Here is an 18362-nt window from a genome sequence, read left to right as displayed (position 1 = left end):
AGTTTCATGGGTACTAGAAACAGATGAAGAGTGATTCTGTGCTGAATAAAAATTGAATTAGCTCTCATGTTTTTGCATTCTTAATTAACTGCTATTTTTTATTTCCCTAAGTCCCTCATCTTAACAGCTTACCCTGCATGGTGTACTTTATATAATAGAGACTTTAATGGATTTACTTGCTGAGTTTAGTTCATATCTAAAAACTCACAGCAGATATCATAAGGTACTTGAAAATTAGAATCACAGGGCACTGTGGAAGCTTTTACATAATTGAAAAACTTGATAATAAATATTTATCCATGTATGGTTTCACTTCTATGCCAGTGCCTCATCTATGCCTTAGAGCTAATAACCTTTACGTGATGTCATGACTACATACTACAGTCATATACAATCTATAGTGCTATATGTAGCAAAGAGAGAGAGAGACACTGTGAAATATAGCCAGATTCTTAGTCAGTTCAAAAAAGAAGTTTAGTACAGAAAACCAACCAACTATGGAAATGAAGAATAAGAAAGTAACTAAATATATATAGACAAGTGTGTGTATGTATGTGTGTGTGCATATATAGATATATACATGTAGGCATGAAGTGCCAAACTATTTTTAAAAGTATGAACTTAGTCTATAAAGATTCTAAATAGGTCAGTGGAAGACTGGGTCAAATCTGAGATTCCACTTTGACCTTTTGATCTTTATCTGAAAGAAGTCAGATGATTTCCCTTTTCTGGTACAAGCCTGTAAGTTAGAACAACATTTTGTTTCCCTGGACTATGTGGAGTGTATAGTAGATATTTAGGACAGAGGGAAACCTATGATGGGAAGTAAGATTTAACTAGGGTAATATGAAATATAGGATCTCCCCTTAAAGAACTTATGATGACATGTGGCTGGGCACGGTGGCTCACGCCTGTAATCCCAGCACTTTGGGAGACCAAGGCAGGTGGATCGCTTGAAGACAGGAGTTCGAGATAAGCCTGGCCAACATAGTGAAAATCCATCTCTACTAAAAATACAAAAATTAGCCACGTGGATGTGGGTGCCCATAATCCCAGCTACTCGGGAGGCTGAAACACGAGAATCTCTTGAACACGGGAGGTGGAGGGTGCAATGAGCCAAGATCGCGTCACTGCATTCCAGTCCTGGGCAACAGAGTGTGACACTGTCTCAAAATTAAAAAAAAAAAAAAAAAGAGGTTATGATGACGTGAAAACTTATTTTTTTTAAAGTGACCTCAGCAACTGTGCACAGGGTGGGGCATCTCATGTGAAAAACATCTCAATCATTGATTCCAAAGCTCTGCTTTTAGAAGGAGTAAACATTACTTGGGAATTAGATGGCTCCCATCTGTGAAAAGAGATTCTTATCAGTGGTGTTTTTTGGGTGGTTGGGTTATAATAAAAAGGAAAGTATGATTTCCCTTATATTTTAGTCCTTACTGTTACTTCTAGTTATAATCATGGTCCTCCAAATAATTATGATGATAATAAAATGATCAATATCAGTTTAGTTTATTTGTATGTCCTTATTAATACCTACCGAGTACCTAGCATGTGTGAAGACAATATTCTAAGTCAGCAGCCACCAGCCTTTTTGGCACCAGGGACCAGTTTCACCAAAGAAAATTTTTCCATGGACTGGGGTTGGCGGATGGTTTTGGGATGATCAAGTACATTACATTTATTGTGTACTTTATTTCTATTATTACTATATTGTAACATATAATGAAATAATTATACAACTCATCATAATGTAGAATGAGTGGGAGCCCTGAGCTTGTTTTCCTGTAACTGGACGATCCCATATGGTGGTGATGACAGACAGTGACAGATCATCAGGTATTAGGTTCTCATGAGGAGCATACAGCCTAGATCCCCAGCATGCATGGTTCACAATAGGGTTCACACTCCTATGAGAATCTAATGCCGCCACTGATCTGACCGGAGGCAGAGCTCTGGCAGTAATGCAAGGAGTGGGGAGCGGCTGTAAATACAGATGAAGCTTTGCTTGCTCACCTGCTGCTCACCTCCTGCTGTGTGACCCGGGTTTCCAACAGGCCACAGACCAGTACTGGCCTTTGGCCATGGGTTGGAGACCCCTGTTCTATGTGTTAAGACAAGACTGGGGCCTTCATGGAAACTATATTCTAGTAGGATTAAGACAGACATTAAACAAGTAATTACACAATAAATTACTTAAGTTCAATTATAATGAAGAAAAATATTAGATTCTACAAGAGATTATAAAATCTACTATAAAATTCTTTAGTGTTAGCAGATAATTTACTCACCATTTAAAGATTGCATCATTGATTAAATCAATTTTAAAATGGGAAGTGACTTTGAAAAACAGACTTACTACAAACAGACACATAAAGAAAAATCTGGTACACATTAAAGAGAAGTATTTCTATAAAATCAGAATAGATTAAGTCTACATTTGAATTACGCCATGTATCAAGTTTGTTAAGCATATAGATAAGATGTAACTATTATTTTGCTCTTGACCTACTTTTATTTTTTATACACTTAATTCTAAACCTTTGGATTGTATTGAACTTTAAAATACATATATTTGATTCATTTAAGTTTAAATAATTGAAATTATTATCAAAACCTCATTGTTCTGCTTGAAGCAGTAGCTCTACTTTCCCATACTTCAGTTTTTCATGTGTTATAGCAAGATTTGTACTAGAATTAGCCAGTTCAGCCCAACCACATCTTTCTGTTTCATCCTTGCCTTGACTGTTAATTAACTCAGTGGACTTTTATGTCATGAATGCATTTGTTTTCTAATACATCTTCATTTTAATGTAAGATGGTTGAAAAGAAGGACCAAGTCCTCTGAGAATCCCAGAGCAAGAAGTAAAATGCCTCACATCCGACGAAGGCTCAGTAAAATGTGTAGTGGGAAATCTTGATTATATGCTCATTAAAAAATATATCTAAGTATTTAAAGTAGTAAATCTGGCATTCAAAAGGTAAAACTTTCAAAATTCTAACACAGTTCTTGTTTGGACTAACTCTAGTCTACAATCACAACTCTGCTGTTTTCTTGTCTGCACTGTGCTTACATAATGGCTATGTCTATTACCGCCAAAGCCCGGCTCATGGCCTACAATGGCATCCTGTTTCTTCACTTGTTTTTCTTTTGCTTATCTGACAAGCTCTTGCATTCATAAGAGTCGAAAGGATTCCAGCTTAACATTTCAATCCCACAAGGTCGACTTCCGTGGCGCAGCCTGGAACACCTTCTCTGTGAATAGATCTGGAATCCTCAAATGGATTTGAAGCCACTACCAGCAACAGGTCTGAGATCATAGTACCCAAGAAGAAAATTGAGGCTAGGGAACCACAGAGAGTCTTTCCACAATTCAAAGTAATACCAAAGCAGCCACAACAGCAGAGGTGGGGAGAGATGTGGGCATCCGATTGCCTAGAGCTCTGACAACCTATCTTTCACATAGAAGCGGCTCTCGACTTCAGGCTTCAGATCCTTAAATATGGGTAGGGTCCTTCATTTAGTGTCAAAGAATTGATCAGAAAGCTCCTGTAATGTAAGCTCATTAATGACACCATTTTGGCAGGCCACATAATATAATTAGCCCAAACAAGATATGAAATCTACAGTGTTTTAGGCACCTGTTCATTAATTTTTAATTTTATAATAAAAGAGACAAGGAAAGGAAACAGCAAGAGAAGACGATTCACGCTTATCGGTGAAAAAGAACAAGATATAAAGAAAAAGATTCCAAGATAACATTTGCCAGATGTGGATAGTACCTTCAGATTTCCATTATCCTTCTCAAGACAGTAGCATTTACAAAAACCGTATCATCTCTACCCTTACAAAGTAGATGCTATGTCAATAGTGTCTTTATAGGATGCACGGATAGTCCTCAAACTAAAGTAGAATCACAAATTCTGGTCTCATCACAGACATTCATTTAAGGAACATCTCTCTCCCCCACCCCCATGCTAACCTGAACTTTCTGGAGGATGATAAAAGCTACCTGAATAATGCAGTACCTAAGTCTCACTAATGAGGAGAGCCAGGGGTAAAGAGTTTAGCACTGAGTGACTGAGGATACTTACCAAAGGAAAATGTCATCCTTGGGACTTCTCTGTAAATACCAGACTATGTTTTGTTTTGTTTTGTTTTCCTATCAGAGAGGTATCTTTATTGGCAATCCCCAATGGAAATTGCTCTCTAATTCTCTGTTAGTCTTCTTATTTGTGTTGTTTGTATATGAAAAGATGAGATGAATAGTTAAGGATGCTGCACAAATCCTTTGGCTTGGTCCTATAGGCTCTCAGGTTTTTTTGATATCATGTGGCATTTGTGTCAAATTGAGTTGTGCTGTAATTTTATTAACAAGCTTCACATCTCAGAATATTTTACAGAAATGCACCTAACACAGTTGACATGTTGTTTATTAAGAGTTACATCATCTTAACAAGTTATTATTATTATTCCTTTTAAACATCATTATCATTCTAATAAGTTATTTCTTATTTCTAATAAGCTCATGTCTTAAGCAGAAATACTAATACCCAGGAAATTTTCTGAGGACTGGCTCGCTTATAATGAAGGGAAGTCACTCCACACTCTAAAGTGTCTTCTCTCATTTTCTTCATGTGAAATCCCGGACACTTGCAGATTCATGACAATTCAGAGATTATTAATCCAATTGCTTTTAATAAAGACTGTCCTGAAAGATACACATGGTGAAACATTCTAATTGTAAAAGGTTCATAGAGCAAACAATTCTGAAGTATCTATTTCCATATGATTTTAATAATTTCACACTTGGGATTTTTTTTTTTTTTTTTTTTAGACAGAGTCTTGCACTGTTGCCCAGGCTGGAGTGCAGTGGCACAATCTCGACTCACTGCAAGCTCCACCTCCCAGGTTCACGCCATTCTCCTGCCTCAGCGTCCCAAGTAGCTGGGACTACAGGTGCCCGCCACCACACCCAGCTACTTTTTCATATTTTTAGTAGAAACAGGGTTTCACCATGTTAGCCAGGATGGTCTCGATCTCCTGACCTCGTGATCTGCCCACCTTGGCCTCCCAAAATGCTAGGATTGCAGGCATGAGCCACCACTGCACCCGGCCCATACTTGGGAATTTTTACTACAGCTGATTTAAATTTTTTATTTGAATCCTGTTTTATATATGAGGATACTATTTCTTCTTTTCAGCATTAAATTTTCTAGATGAAAAAATACTCATTTCCCCCCAAGATTTTATAAAATAATTTCTGGCACTTCTCTAGGTTTTCTAGCTGTATGCTGTTTTGAGATGACTTGGAGTCAAACTCTATAGGTGGAATCAAGGCTGTCCCCACCACTTACTGTCTGTCTGACCTTAAGTTATTTAACCTCTCAATGTGGGGATGTTCATGGTACATATCTCATAGGGTTTCTGGGTGGATAAAATGTTCTGATACATGCAAAATAGTTAGGATAGTATTTGCCTGGTATACAGTAAGCACTCAGTAACTTATAGCCATTCTATTTTATTCCATTCCATATTAATGGTTCAACATGAAATAGAATTGCCTGCAAACAAATCATGACATCAAGGGTGTTACCTGAAAAAAAAAAAGGTATTTCTTACTTAAATATATTAAGTAAATATAGGGCTGTGTACACATTTTAAAATTTTGCCTTACTGTGGGACTTTTAGACCTTTTCATATATAAATATGTATTGTGTATATCCAACATGGCTAACATGCCATGTCTCTCTCTTTTTTATGAATCACCCACTAACATCTCCAGTGAATCAAATTTTGAAAACCATGGGCGGTCACAATAAGACACGTGTCTGAAAACCCCAAAGTTGATTTTTTTCATGCTTTCAGTAATTACATTGAAATTGTCCCAAAGGCAGAGAAAAGAAAAAGAAATAAAGTCTCCAAAATTTCTCTATCCTTTAAAAAGAAACTCCACTTTAATTTTTGGTGAGGAGTAAAAGATCTCACTTGGATGGTAGTTACATTTTGTGATGTGAGGGTGTCAGCTTTTTCTCCAAGGATCACCTCCCAAGAAAGGCAGGGTCACTCACTTCTACTACACTTCCCAGCTGTCTCTGTTGGCCTTGCAGATTCCTGTCTTATGACTCTACAGGGAATCTGTGATGTAGATGTTCCTGTATTCCAGCAGGCAAACGATACCGGTCAAACATTTAAGGCTATTAACAAGAAGTTAAATCAGCAACAACACTTATATAGAGGCATTAATTCAGGGTAAATGCAAAATCTGTTGCAGCATCGATTCTGGCATTTTTCTCTGCTCCTAATAGATCTGAGCATTTGATCTATATGTCCCTAAATGAAGGGAAATAAACATCTGGACAGATTCCCTCCGATCGAGTTTCCTTCTCACCATTTTTCTGCTTTGGTAGTTAACCAAGGCCATGGGCTTCATTCACCTAGAACCAGCCTAAAATTAAGGATGCTGGCCGGAGTACCAAAGTGTGGTGCTTGTAGCATTTAAGCATATAGATAAATTATTTTTGAAAACTTTCAAACCAGTGTACCATGAGCAGAGTCAGAACCCCTCTTAAAGGCAGGTTGGTAAATTTCCAGAACCACTTAGCAGTTTTCATAGGTGGCAAGTCATTGTATTGTTGTTTTTATTATTGTTAGGAGCTAACATTTGTTTCCAGGAACTGGGTTAAATGGTTCAAATTCATTATCTCATTTAATCTTCACAGTAGTCCTGTGAGGTAGAAAGTATTGTTATCTCCATTTTAGAGACAGCACTTATAGAAGAGGCATCTGGAGCTAAAACAGATTAAATGACCTTTTCCCTTAGGTTCAGAGTAAATGTCATATTGCACCCCAGAATAATTCAGTGCTCACCATAATGATTTACCCTTCTAAAAGGTAATATAATGCAATTTCAGAAATTAATCATTCTAAAAAATGTGTCAGCATAAGAAAAAAAATAGCAAATGTCCTTTTCTAGCATCACACTAGATTTTACAGGTGATTACAAGAAGACCCTTTTGAGATTTTCAGCAATGGACTTTCTTGGATGAGATGGAAGATGCTCTCAGCTGGTGTGACTAAATTTTCTGTGACTTGAGGACATGGGTCATGCCCTCTGTGTGTACCACTCACTATATACCTCATCATAGTTCATGCATAAAGCGGAGATGCAGAAGTGTTAGTTGAGAACACGGATGACAACCCAACAGTGTAACCCAGCAGGTGGTATCTTGGTGTAACATTGGTAGGTTTTGTTTGCCTTTGTACATTTTTACCATAAGAAGTCGACTAGAGTTTCTATCCTGTTAAAAGTTCATTGCACAGGTAACCCTTATTCCTTCATTCAACATTGCAAAGAAAACATTTATAACATGCTTTGAGTCATTATTAAGAAACATTGCATACAGTCAAAAAAATAGCATGAATTTATTAAATTCAGTACTTTGGGTGATAAATTGAGAGGAAACCTTTATTGCAATTTGGTGGTGATAGTGGAGAGTCTCTTTCCAAATATAAGACCTAGCATTAAGAAGTATTTCCAAGTCTCCTATTTGAGGAACCTGAAATCTCTAAATTTGAGATATGTGGAAAAAAATAGGCCATTTTCAAGCAAATGTATGTTGCTGTTAACCCTTTGGCTTCTACAATACATATTTCTTTTTTTTAGAATATACTGGAAAGATGAAATCTCTAATAGGTATCTTTCTGGAGAATAGTCTTTATAGCAAGGTTTTCTTTACACAGGGCAACCATGCACATGTGGCTAATGGATCTCCAGACAAAGGCCATTTCTTCCCTAAAACAAAGCCAACAAGGCAATTGAGTCAAATAACTTCAAACTCCCCAGAGGGGACAGCAGCCATTCTTAAATCCACCATACTTTTGAATAGCTATCATTGGTCATTATCTTCCAAATGGCTTTTTAAGTGTCTGGGCATCATGTGATTGCTTTGGAAATCCTCCGTTTTTCAGAATGCTGGGACTGCCACTTAGTCCCTTTCTTCTTTATCTCTTCCTTCCCGTCCCTCTCACTGTTCTGCCCAACACAAAGTTCAAGTCATCTAGAGACAAGTATGGCTTTTACTTTTGTAGGGACTTTTTCCTGAGTCCCTTCCTAGCAGGGTACATGCAATATACGCCTGTGAGAATAACTTTCTGCAGTGACACAGAACAGTGAAAACTATAAGTCAATCTATGGTGAGTGCAATCCTACATTATTTCATGCATAAAAAAATGTCGTACATCTGTATACCTATATAATCTGTTTCACAGTAACAATAAAAACATATTTATCGATTCATCAGAAGATAGACAGATTTGTGTGTCTATCCAAATGTATTACACTGTGATTTTTCTCTTCCTTGACAAAGATTTCCCTGAAGACAATATTTATGGCAGGGCAGGAATTTATATTACACTTGAATATATGTTCTGACAAAGAAGCACATTGCATTTTGGAATTGGGCTATACTGGACATTCTTCAAAAAATCTTCTAAAGGGAAGTAATGTTTCATCTACTCATTTGTTCAGATTTCCCTACAATTTTTAGCCAGCAGTCCTTCATGGATCAGATATTGCATCAAAAAAGAAGAGGAAAATATTCTTGCCGTGGAGACATTTTCAGATTAAGTTGAAAAGGCCCGTAATCCTTACTGAAAATTTTTTTTTTATCATCATCAGGCTATTCTTGACAGTCAGTAAAATATCAGCTCTTTCTCATTTAACTGACAGATTTCCTCTTTTCGCTTTCTTTTTTCCCTCTCTCTATCTACATTTATTCTCTTTCCAGGGCTCATGGCATATAGTAAGTATTGAAAAAATGAATTTAAGTCTAATTTATGCATACTTGTGAAACCTCATTCCTTATGACAAAGACCTTAAGCTTTTCTAAATGCAGAATCAGCCACTGGTTATTTTTAATGGACACGTAGTGGTTGCTATTTTCTGGGGTGCAGGATTCATTAGGGTCATTGCTGGCATCCCAGTATGCTACTGAAGGCGAGTGTCCAAACTCCAATAATGTTTGGTTTCTCTCGATATTCCAAGGTTATATATTGAAAGAGGCCATACACATTCCAGTTACCCATCCAGGGAATTCCTGAGAAAAGCAAATTATTCTTAAGATCCCCTGGAATTCTGAATCTCCTGGTGGAGATGCGTGGTAGGGAAAAGGGAAACTTGATTTGGTTTATTCTGAACCCTTTCTTGTCATCTTAACCTTCTACTAAGTCACTTGAAAACTGTTGAGAAGGAGAACATATAGGCATTATGAAAGAAACTATGCTGGTAGCAGAATTCTTCAAGGTCTCAGGATTTGCCCTTATAAAAACTGTACATAATCTAGAGCATAATAGCCAAAACAATTCAGTATGAATCAGCCGTACACATACATAATTGTCCCATTGAGTTTCCCATCTCCACTAAGTCATGGTCACTGTGGGTTATGGCAACTGAAAGCCAACGGAGGTTAACGAAAAGCCCCCCAGGAGAAAATACTCTTTTGTGGTGTTTGGACGAAGGCCTTAGTATCAGCAGGACTGGAGTTCTAAAGATACTGCTATGCCCATTGCATGAGACACATGAACTAATGAACTATAGACAAGTCATCATACCAGTATTTCAGAAAGTGAAACTGATATAAGGACACAGGCCAGACACCAACTCAAACTACGGAAGCAGGGAGAGCAAACTGAAATACAAAGGTAGTAGCCAGAGCAGGAGTGCCTCAGAGATTGATGATAGGTAAAGACAGTTTATGTACCAGTTGGTCTAAGGGCAGTTCTGCAGGGAGGCAGCCTTTTGAAGGTGATGGCTCAGGTTGGCCTACGTGTTCCTGCCCAGTTTTAAAGGTGTCATAAGCCAGTGGGATTGGGGATCTGTCTGGCTTCTGACTTCTTGAATAACTATGTCCCCACTTACATTGGGGTCTTGGGATAATTCATAATTTGTCTCCTGACAAAGAGAAAATAGAAAATATCCAAATATTGCAGCCTTATAACATAGATGGGTAAATAAAAGACCTTTCCTTTTAGCATTGATGACAGTAAACACTATTAATAGCTTTCTATTTGCCAGGCATGTGACACATGATGCTGAAATCTTGCAACAACCCAGTTAGAATGACTTACTGAGACTTGAAATTAAGTCTGCCTAAATGTATACAGCAGGTGATTAAAATATGGACTTAACTGCTAATTTGTTCATATTTAAGATCCTTGACCTTTCCACTTTGTTATAATAGTACATATTGATATTCTACTGGCAATGAGTAAGCATGCCTTACCACTTCACACACAGAAAAGCTGACTTCTAAGAAAATCTCCAATAGAGGTGGTCAGGAAGCCACAGGACCAAAACAAGAACCAAGAAAAGACAATACTCACCAGATGCTGCTTGCATTCTACCCTGTGGATATAATGAGTAAAACTTGGGTACTAAAGTCAAACAGAACTGGATTGGGATCTTAGCACTTACTTGCTGTATGACTTCTCTAGGTTAGTGATCATCTCTAAGTCCTTGATTCTTGTTCTGTAAAATATGATAATAGTAGGGATAATAATAGTGCCTACTTTAGAAATAGTTGTCAAGATTAAAGTGCTTGGCTCAGTGCTTGACACAGGGTAAACATTCAACCTATAGTCAATCATCTTCGGTACTGTTGTCTCACCAAAGAACCAAGCAGGAGGTGTTGGCCATATGCAACCTTGAAATAGAACATTAGATGTGATAAAATGGACCCCACAGGACGTATTTGGGGATATTTTAGGCGTATTTTCTAGTATACATATGCAATATTAGATAATATTTTCCAAACCAATGCTATTTAACCTCAAATCCAGCACAGTGAAAAAACATTGAAAGGTAAAAGAAAAAGTCATTTCACTTCCATAGTTCTCAGAATTACCATGTAGATATCAAAAGGTCTCTTCCAGCTCTGAAAGTCTGTGCTAATTTTGTTAAACCCCTACTATGTGCAAAGTTTGTCACTGGGACGAATAAGGTTGACACAATCAGAGAAGCAATATGTAAAAAGACATGCACAATTCTTTTAATTCTTTTTTTTTTTTTTGAGATGGAGCCTCACTCTGTCACCCAGGCTGCAGTGCAGTGGCACAATCTCGGCTCACTGCAATCTCCACCTCCCGGGTTCAAGTGATTCTCCTGCCTCAGCCTCCCAAGTAGCTGGGAGTACAGGCGCCCTCCACCATGCCTGGCTAATATTTGTATTTTTGGTACAGACGGGGTTTCACCATATTGACCAGGCTGGTCTCGATCTCCTGACCTTGTGATCTGCCCTCCTTGGCCTCCCAAAGTGCTGGATTACAGGTGTGAGCCACCGTGCCTGGCTATGTACAATTCTTAAAATTAGCTAAAATGATAAACTTACCCTATGCCTTTGTCATAGAAGAGTTTTAAAGACAATAATAAAAAATTGAACTTCTGAGAAGAATGGTAATATTATAAATATGCTGTAGCCTCTAAATAAGAATAGTGATATTTAAAGGAATATAAATTAAAGAGAACACTAAAGGGAAAAGAGAGATGGATTTTACCCTCTGGATCTGACTTTGGTTTTAAATTGCATAGGCAAGAGATTGCTTAAAGAGATTTATTTCAAACTTTAGTAATGTATTGGCAGTGTCACAGAACAAGGGATATGGTTAAAAGAAAGAAGGTGAGAAATACGAACAAACAAGACAGTGTCTTGGAATCTGATTTATTTAAATTTAGATTATATTGCTGTTGCATTAATCTTTGTATAAATCATAGTTCTAAGCACATTAAGCTTATGTTGCAGTCAATTTTTCATTTTGCAAACCTTAACCAATGTTTATTATTATAAGCTGTGAACTTTTTTTAATCATTGAGAAGGACCTTCTCAAGTGAAATTTAGGTTCCAAATGTCCAAAGTAACCAATGGGTAGGGGAAAAAAATCTGCTTAAACTCTCAGTTCATAGTTATATGTAAACATCTTGAGGACAATAGTAAAGGAAAGATAAAGAAATCAGGTGGATGGAGAAGATACACTAGAGGAGTGAGATCCTCACATGAATAGTGTTTTCTAACACATTTTTCTTGAATGATGGCATCTTGGAAATCCTATTAAGTATGGAATAGTTTACTTCTGACTAGCACTGCCCTACAGAACATTGTCAGTTTATTCTAGGACTGCAGTGTTCAGAATGCAGATATGATCAATTCAATCCAGATGAGACAATCCTATAAATGTAATAATAGAAATAACTATTTGAAACTTGAAAATCAGAAGTATTTTAACTTTCTTCAAACACTTAGACTATAACAAAATTTTTAGTCTAATGTAATTAGTGCAATTTTCAGAGGATATGCTTATATCTAGAATATTCCTGTGGGAGAAATAGAAACTTCTAAGGAGAGGTTTCTAGGATTCTTAGACAACCAAAATTTCGTTTGACTCAGACCCTGATATTACATTTTCCCAGGATTCCTCTCACTTGTGCTATTTTCAGTGATTGCTCAGGTTATTTAGAATGATGGCATACATATATCTTCTCTGGCATGCAAAAATGCCAGAACCTTATTTTTCCTCCCTCTGTTCCCAGAAAGAACTAAGAACGGCCTAGCCTTGAGCTAAATTGTACAGCTGACTGTTTGTTTTGGGAACTTCCATATGAACATATTTGGTGTTGCACTGATGCATCCCAGGAACAGAATTGTCTGACTGGAAGAACAATTCTGCTTCTGGAAATTTCTAGCACATGAGAAGATAACTGGAGGGTATGTTTGTCTGGGTAGTTTGGAGGCTGGCTGGTGATATAAAGGAAAGTAAGAAAAAGGCAAAGATATCCTTCAGAGGACTCTCCCAAAAGAAAGCAGCAGCTATGAAGTTTTATTCCTGAAGTAGGACAGGCAGTCAGACCCAAGAGGTCTCAGTGTCTCTCTCTGTGTTGGATGTAATTGCTTTTCATTGTCAGTACTGAAAGAAGGCACACAAGAGACAAAGGAAATGTTTGTGTATAAACCTGGCTTTGGTTTTTCAGAGACAGTCTTCTTACACCTTCAGATCTCCTAGATGAGCTGGGCCTTACAGAAAATACAAGTCTTGAGCTCTGTTTGTTTATAGTTTTCAAATTCTTAGCTTCTGCCTGTAAGATATCTCATGTGATTAACTGATTTTTCTAATTTTAGGGAGTTATTTTCTGTGAAGGAAGAGGCTATAAAGTCACATTTTTATCTCATTTTCTTTTTTCTTTTCCAACATTTCGGCTCTTTTTTCCACATTCCTTGTCACTGTCAAAACTGGTAATTAATCGAGAGTCGGTCATGGATGGCTCCTTTTCCCTCCCCTTCTTATCCTTCCTTTTCCTGCCTGAGTGATGAAGAATGATGTCCTTGTCCTGTACCCCTGGCTTTCTCTCCTAGAACCATTCAAGCCAGACCCCATGACAAGATGCTCCCAGTGAGGGGAGAGCACTGGGAATGACAAATGTGACTCCGGAAACCTGGACATCAAGGGGTGGACTTCCTGATCTCTACCACTTGCCATCATCTGTCTCTCCATGTCAGGAGGCCTTTGGGAAAAGCAGAAACAAAAGAGAAAGAAAAAGTTCTCATCCCTGCATTTTAGCATCATGAGAAGCCTGGAGGTACCTTTGCAATAGCACTAAAAAGTGATGAGTCTTGAGTCTTTCCCAAGGTTTTGATACCCACCAGTCCACGAGTATACATGCAGGCATACTTTTACTCTCTACTTTCTCCAGCTTAACTTTTTTCCAAGTGTCTGGAGAAAAATAAGAGCAAACATCTTTTGTAAAATTAGACACATCTCTTCTTTCATTATATGATTGGTTTATGTCTCTGAACAACTTAGGACTCAGTCTTTACTCTTATTTAACTGAGGAGATTAGGGGAAATACTTCTTCACCCACCATAGAGTCTGAAATTCTGCTGTTAGAGACTCATGCCTTTGGGTGAAAATGTTGCATCTCCAAGCAGACTGATGAAAACAGAAGTGATTCTAGGTAGAATGAAGATACAATATAAGCTAATCAATGATACCCTCCTATAAATTCCTTTAGCAGATCTATTTACTGTGGAGATCCCTAGTGGACAGCATGGCCTTAAGGAATTGGGAAATAAAATAGTTAACTTGAGATAGGTTGGAAGAGAAAATAATTCCTGAGAAAGGAACACAATACCGCCTGAAAATAGTACTAATGTATTTTTACAGATTAGTTTTTGCTGGTTCCTGGACCAAATGACTAGATGGGAATTCTTATTCTGAGATTTGCTTCATAACCACTTAAGAAAAATGCCAGATTGACATTCTCAAGTTACAATCTAAAATCCCAGGGAGGGAGCACACTAGTCAGGGGTGAGATTAAATGAGGCAAAAGTGACTGCATCGCACTTCACTGTCTATAGAGGCTATTGACAGATTTATGCAGGCTGAGTTAAGTGAATGACTTGATAGCCTGGATCACATCTATCTGTGTTTTTCACAGCCATTAGTTTGTTTTATGCTGCTATAACATAATGCCCCAGACTGGGCAATTCATAATGAACAGAAATTTATTTGGCTTACAGTCTGTAGGCTGGGAAGTCTTAGCACATGACACTGACATCTGGCATGGGCCTTTGTGCTGCATGATCCCATGGTGAAAGTTATCACGTGCAAGAGAGCATGGGAGAGAGCCAAACTCAATTTTATAACCAACTCACTCCTGTGATAATGACACTGATCCATTCATGAGAACAGAGCCCTCATGACCTCATCACCTCTTTAAGGTCCCATTGTTCAACACTGTTGCACTGGGGATTAACTTTCCAACACATGAACTCAGGGGGACACATTTTAACCATACCAAACATCCGCTCTGTAGAATGTTGCCCTTAATATGCTGTGATGTATCCATATATATATATGTTTCCTTTTCAGTGCCTTTTAGTATATTAGTTGGCTCTCATTTAAACTTACTTAAACTGTTATATGAGAAAAAGAAGAAATACGCTGCAAAGATACAGAGGTATATTGTGAAGCTCAAATTAGATCAGGAATGTTATTAATTTAATTAGTTATCCGTGCAGTATGCTGCATAACAAAAAAACACAATATCTCCAGCAACACAGGACAATAAACACTTATTTCTTATGGAGCTGTGGGTTGCTTGAGGGTCAGCTATTGCAGCTTGAGATTGGCTAAATGGCTCCACTAATCTCAGCTGGGCTCACTCAAGGGTCTGGGGGTCAGTTGAGGTTCAGGTTATATAGGCTTTGCTCAGCTGGGTTAGGTCAGCTGTATGACACATCCCTTATCCTATTTCTGGGTCCAGCCTGCTAGCTTGGGCATATTCTTTTCTGTTTTTACAGGTTAGTTTTGGCTGCTTACTGGACCAAATGTCTCTATGGAAATTCTCCTTCTTAGGTTTTCCTTATATCCACTTAAGAAAAATGCCATATTGACATTCTCAAGTCCCAGTCTAAAAACCTGGGTAGGTGCATGCTTGTCAGGGGATGAGGTCAAATTAGGCAAACATGACTTCATAGCCCTGCTGTAACCAGCTGGAAAATGAGAGAATGAACAACAGACAAAAATAGTCTTGTACCACATTAATGACATTCGGATTATTTGAATTAGTTAATTTTGCTAGGAGTAGAGGTAATAAGAGTGTAGTTCTCAGTTGCTGCTTACCCAGAACAAGATTCTTAGTAAATTTGAACTAGATTCTTAGTAGGAAGACTTCTGGGTGGCTTATCTATAGTTTTTCTTCTCTTTTTCTTTTCTTACTGTATCTGTAATTTTTTTTTTAATTCCATGACTTACTGGAAATCTCAAAGAATGTTTGAATGAACTCTGATTATTCATTCTCTTTGTTGTCACTAACTCCACTGTCAAAAACTCAAGCCAGGCATCAGCTGGGTTTGGTGTCCTTAACCACGTTTTGAAGGCTGCTGACTGATCAGGGCAGTGGTTGCTGAAGGTTGGGGTGGCAAACAACAAAGAAGTTTGCCACATGGATTTTGACTTCCTTTCACGAAATACTTCTTTATAGCATGCGATGCTATTTGATAGTATTTTACCCACTGTAGGACAGCTTTCAGAATTGTAGTCAATCCTCTCAAACCCTGCCGTTGCTTTTTCAACTAAGTTTATGTAATATTCTAAATCATTTGTTGTGATTTCAACAATGTTCACAACATCTTCACCAGGAGTAGATTCCATCTCAAGAAACTACTCTTTGCTCATCTGTAAGAAGCAGCTCCACATCTGTTTAAGTTTTATCATGAGATTGCAGCAATTCAGTCCCATCTTCAGGTTCCATTTCTGATTCCACTCTGCCACACATTTCTCTGTGAGTCTGTTAAAATATGGATAATCCAAATAACTTCTTTCTAATGTGATTTATATGAAATGGAAGCATGTTCTCTTTCCCCCTTATGTGCTCTTGTTTTGAATTGCAAATATTCAGTTTTGCATATATTTAAAAGTTATTTTGACAGTATGTAATGTAGATTTAAAACATTCTGAAGTTGGCTGTTTTCCCTTGATCAATTCTTTTTTTAGAAGAAACATTGTAAATAAACCAACAAGTGTTAGAGCATACAGTATAGTGAACAGCCAAGGACAATCTGTTATGATATTCTGTGTATTAAAAACCAGTTTGTTTATACCACTAGGAGGATTTCATTTTTTAGTATTTGGATTTGATGGATTTAGTGAGAGTGATATAATTTGCTTCATTAGACAGCTATGCCACAGCTGAACAATGTGCATTACTCTTAATGCTAAAGGGAGATAAATGTAATGATAGAAAAAGTTAAGGGAACCAACGAGGCAATTTTCCTAGATGAAAATTTAACTATGATGCACAGAAGTTAAATGTCAATAATTCCATTCAACTAGGTCAATGTAATGGGGGCAGGAACTTGCTTTATTGTAGAAGTGAAGCTGTTAGCTGTTTTACTTCGAAATCTTGAATCTGAGGAGTCATCTCCAGAGAACACCTGAAATGAGCTATGCTTTTCTTGACTGATATTCTGAAATGGGGATTGAACTGTGAGAAAGATTACAAGTAATTTCTGAGTATCAAACTGAGAAAAAGCAAAACTGACTGGGCACGGTGACTCATGCCTGTAATCCAGCACTTTGTAAGGCCGAGGCAGGTGGATCACGAGGTCAGGAGATGGGGACCATCCTGGCTAACACAGTGAAACTCTGTCTCTACTAAAATTACAAAAAATTATCTGGGCTTGGTGACATGTGACTGTAGTCCCAGCTACTCTGGAGGCTGAGGCAGGAGAATCGCTTGAACCTGAGAGGCAGAGGTTGCAGTGAGCCGAGATCATGCCACTGCACTTCAACCTGAGCGACAGCGAGACTGCATCTAAAAACAAAACAAAACAAAACTAAAAAAACAAAAACAAAACCAAGCAAAAACTTGGGACTTCTTTCTTTCCCTTCTTATTTTCACCTTTGTCTTCCTTCTCTTTCTGTTTCTTCCTTCTTGTCTCTCTATTTTTACCTTATTCATTTTGTCTCATGCCTTTCCATTTTTTATATCAGGAATTAAATACCCTCTAGAGTGAAATGATGAATAAAATCTACTAGTCCCATGAGAAGGACAAAATTTAATGTGTTGGCTTTTGTTTGTGATTTCCTGATGACAGCAAAAGAAGTCACACTCAGGATCAAAGATGAGAAAAAACAAACTACAATGTTCACTAACGTAATTTTTAAGGGAGAAGATATAAAGATTACCAGAGTTCACACTTTAAAATTGTTTGCAATCAGTTGAAAGTCGACAAAAGCTATATGTTGAAAAACATGTGAGAAAAAAGCAAGTGACCATTTAAGGTGATGTGTTAAGAGAAAATCAACTGATAGAGGTAGAAATGTGGATGAGGAAGACAACCACTATTCACTGGGGTAATCAAAGGAAAGTTGACCTGGAACTGGATTTTGGACAACACTGAATAAGATTCAGACAGACAAACCATGACAGGGGCCCAGCTTGAGCAAAGATCAGAAGCAGCACTATTCCAGACATGTGAGAATATAAATTTGGCTCAAGTAGAAAGATGTCAAATGGCAGATAACTGTGGAAAAATAATTTGGGGAAAATTTATAAAAGGCCTGGAATGCTGAGGTAGAACCTTGGGTTCTATTCAGTACATATTTTGAGAACCACTGACGGTCACTATGGAGATGTGTGCAATATAATAGAACAAGAATTGAGAGGTCATTGGCTGGGGGAGTTTCCTAGACCCAGAGAAGGGTAAGAAGGGAGACATTTTGAAGGCTGGTACATAAAGAGAATGAAGGTATCAATGAGACATATTTTAAAATCCAAGAGAAGGAGAGGAAACCTTTAGTTTTGAAG

General features: G+C 37.7%; 1 protein-coding gene and 1 long non-coding RNA gene across 16 annotated transcripts in view; both read left to right on the top strand.

Moving 5' to 3' along the window:
* Positions 1 to 18362, top strand: part of LOC105495829 (neurexin 3) — a 1710602-nt gene that overhangs the window by 1035613 nt on the left and 656627 nt on the right. The gene's annotated exons all lie outside the window — the stretch shown is intronic.
* Positions 1 to 18362, top strand: part of LOC105495825 (uncharacterized) — a 124768-nt gene that overhangs the window by 67783 nt on the left and 38623 nt on the right. Inside the window, exon 1 of the long non-coding RNA XR_011625250.1 lies at positions 1 to 18362. This exon is cut by the window's left edge and continues 67783 nt beyond it. This is a non-coding gene — a long non-coding RNA (uncharacterized lncRNA).

This window comes from Macaca nemestrina, chromosome 7 (assembly GCF_043159975.1).
Source record: "Macaca nemestrina isolate mMacNem1 chromosome 7, mMacNem.hap1, whole genome shotgun sequence".
NCBI classification, from domain to species: domain Eukaryota; kingdom Metazoa; phylum Chordata; class Mammalia; order Primates; family Cercopithecidae; genus Macaca; species Macaca nemestrina.
This window is presented reverse-complemented; position numbering and strand designations above follow the sequence as displayed.